Raw genomic sequence first — 3,070 nt, forward strand, 5'->3', positions numbered from 1 at the left:
ACAAATTACACTAGGGTTGAGAATCTTACCATACCCAAGGTCCAAGGAGACAAGATTAACCTTCTTCTTCAAGAGAGTTGGGTCCTATAACATCAAAGAGCCCAAAATCTCAACATTTTTGCTCATAAAACTCGAAAACAAGGCTGGAATTTCGAAGAGCAAAACGTGGCTTGCCTCAAGATTAATTGTATGGGTTTTGTAGAGCTCTCTGCGGTGAACACGTGGCCGCAAACAGAGCGGCAATCGGAGCTCTAGATCAAAAGTTATGGTGGTTTGAAGATCAACCAAGGGAGAGAACTTGAGAGAGTGTTCTTCCTCCCTTTCTCTCTAATTTCAGCGTGAATATGAGTGTTGTGAGGAGAGAGAGTGCTGAAAACTAGGGTTTTGGTCTAGTTATGTTGGGCCAAGGGCCCACTTTGGGTTCGTTTGGCCCGGATTGGCCCGTTCGGTCCAATCTTGGTCCGAATTCTATAAAATTGGTACCAAAATTCTCGTCTCAATCTCCTCTATCATATTCAGCCACAAAAATCACATTTTGGGCTTTCTATAATAAATTATCATTTATGGGTTAATTAGCCGTTAATTAACCGGGTTTTACATTCTACCCACCTAATTGGGAATTTTGCCCACAAAATTCAAATGCAAATACCTGAGAATAAATGCGGATAATCCGTTCGCATCTCCAACTCAAGTTCCCAAGTGTGTTCCTCAACACCGCCTTGACTCCATGCCACTTTGACTAATGAAACCTCTTTTCCACGCAACCGTTTGATACTAGTATCATCAATTCTGACCGGAGCCACTGGAAGTGTTAAATCTTCCCTTAACTGAACCGACTCAGGTTCTAACACATGGCTAGCATCAGGAGTGTACTTCCGAAGCTGTGACACGTGAAACACGTCGTGCAGGTTCGAAAGATGAGGTGGTAGAGCTATCTGATACACCACCGGTCCAATGTATCGAGGATTCAACTTCTTTGCCTTAATCGCCCTACCTACTCCTGTAGTCGGAGTAACCTTAAGGAAAACATGGTCTCCTTCCTCAAATTCTAAGGGCTTTTGCCTCTGATCGGCGTAACTCTTTTGACAACTCTGCGCCGTAAGCATCCTATCACGGATTTTCTTGACTTGTTCAGTAGTCTCAGCTATCATTTCCGGCCCTAACAAGCTTTTCTCTCCAGCTTCATACCAACATAGCGGAGATTGACATTTCCTCCCATACAAGGCCTCATACGGAGCCATTCCGATGCTCGCATGATAACTATTATTGTATGCAAACTCCACTAATGGCATATACCGATCCCAACTCGCCGGTTGGTCCAACACACAAGCTCTCAACATATCCTCCAGTGTTTGGATTGTCCTCTCGGATTGACCATCTGTTTGAGGATGGTAAGCCGTGCTCAAGCTTAATCGGGTTCCAAAAGCTTTCTGAAATGCACCCCAAAACCTTGAAGTGAAACGAGGATCTCTATCAGAGATTATAGTAGTAGGTACACCATGAAGTCTCACAATCTCCTTTATGTATAACCGTGCTAGCTCCTCAAGGGTGTAAGTCATTCGAATGGGTAAAAAGTGAGCTGACTTCGTCAGTCGGTCCACAATCACCCAGATAGCATCAAAACCAGCCCTAGTCCTTGGCAATCCCGACACAAAGTCCATTGCAATACTTTCCCACTTCCATTGTGGAATCTCTAAAGGTTGCAACATCCCGGAAGGTCTTTGATGTTCAATCTTTACCTTTTGACAAGTTAAGCACTTTGAAACATATTCCGCCACATCATTCTTCATACCCGGCCACCAAAACATCGCCTTTAGATCATGGTACATCTTATCGGCCACCAGAACATTGCCTTTAAATTATGGTACATCTTAGTACTTCCCGGGTGAATGGAGAATCCGCTTTTGTGTGCCTCCTTTAGAATATCTTGTCTCAAAGTGCCAACATCCGGCACAATGATCCTACCCTTGAATCTCCATAACCCATCTTTTTCTTCCGACACTCTCCACTGTTTTCCTTGCTCAATGGCCGGTAACACCTTCCATAAAGCTTCATCATTCTGATGAGCCTTTAGGAGTTCGGACTTAAAGTCACTTGAGATTTCCAATCGGCTCAAACACAAAGTTCCGGATACTTCTCGAGCACCAATTTTCAGACTCTTGAATCTCTTGAGCAACTTCTCCTCTTGAAGCATCATCCAAGCCGCATATAACGACTTCCGACTTAACGCATCTGCCACTACGTTCGCCTTTCCCGGATGGTAATGCAACTCAAAGTCGTAGTCCTTCAACAATTCCATCCACCTTCTCTGCCTCATATTAAGCTCTTCCTGATCAAAGAGATACTTCAAGCTCTTATGATCAGAGAAAACTTGGAACTTAATCCCATAGAGGTAATGCCTCCACACCTTCAAGGCAAACACAACCGCAGCGAGTTCCAAATCGTGCGTAGGATAATTCACTTCATGCGGTCTCAACTGTCGTGAGGCATACGCCTCAATATTTCGGTGTTGCATTAGCACACATCCCAAGCCTTTCAATGAAGCATTACAATATACCTCAAATGGTTCAATGGGTTCAGGCAATACAAGTACAGGCGCTGTTGTTAATTTCTGTTTCAAAGTTTGGAAACTCTCCTCGCACTTTGATGTCCATACAAATATGAAAGCTCTCCTCGCACTCAGGAGTCCAAACAAACGGAGTGTCTTTGCGGGTTAACTTTGTCATTGGCAAAGCTATCTGTGAAAAGCCCTTGATAAACCTTCGGTAATAGCCAGCTAAACCCAAAAAACTCCTTATCTCCGTCACGGTGGTTGGTTGCTTCCAATCCATCACAGCCTCCACCTTAGTTGAATCTACGGCTATTCCCTTCTTACTCACCACATGGCCCAAAAACTTCACCTCACTCTTCCAAAACTCACACTTAGACAATTTTGCATAGAGTTTCTTCTCCTTTAGAATCTGCAACACGGTCCTCAAGTGTTTCGCATGCTCTTCTTTAGTCTTGGAATAAATCAGTATGTCATCAATGAAGACAACAACGAATTTATCCAGAAACGGACGGAAAACTT

The sequence above is a fragment of the Arachis duranensis genome, unplaced genomic scaffold, assembly GCF_000817695.3.
Source record: "Arachis duranensis cultivar V14167 unplaced genomic scaffold, aradu.V14167.gnm2.J7QH unplaced_Scaffold_90170, whole genome shotgun sequence".
In the NCBI taxonomy this organism is placed as follows: domain Eukaryota; kingdom Viridiplantae; phylum Streptophyta; class Magnoliopsida; order Fabales; family Fabaceae; genus Arachis; species Arachis duranensis.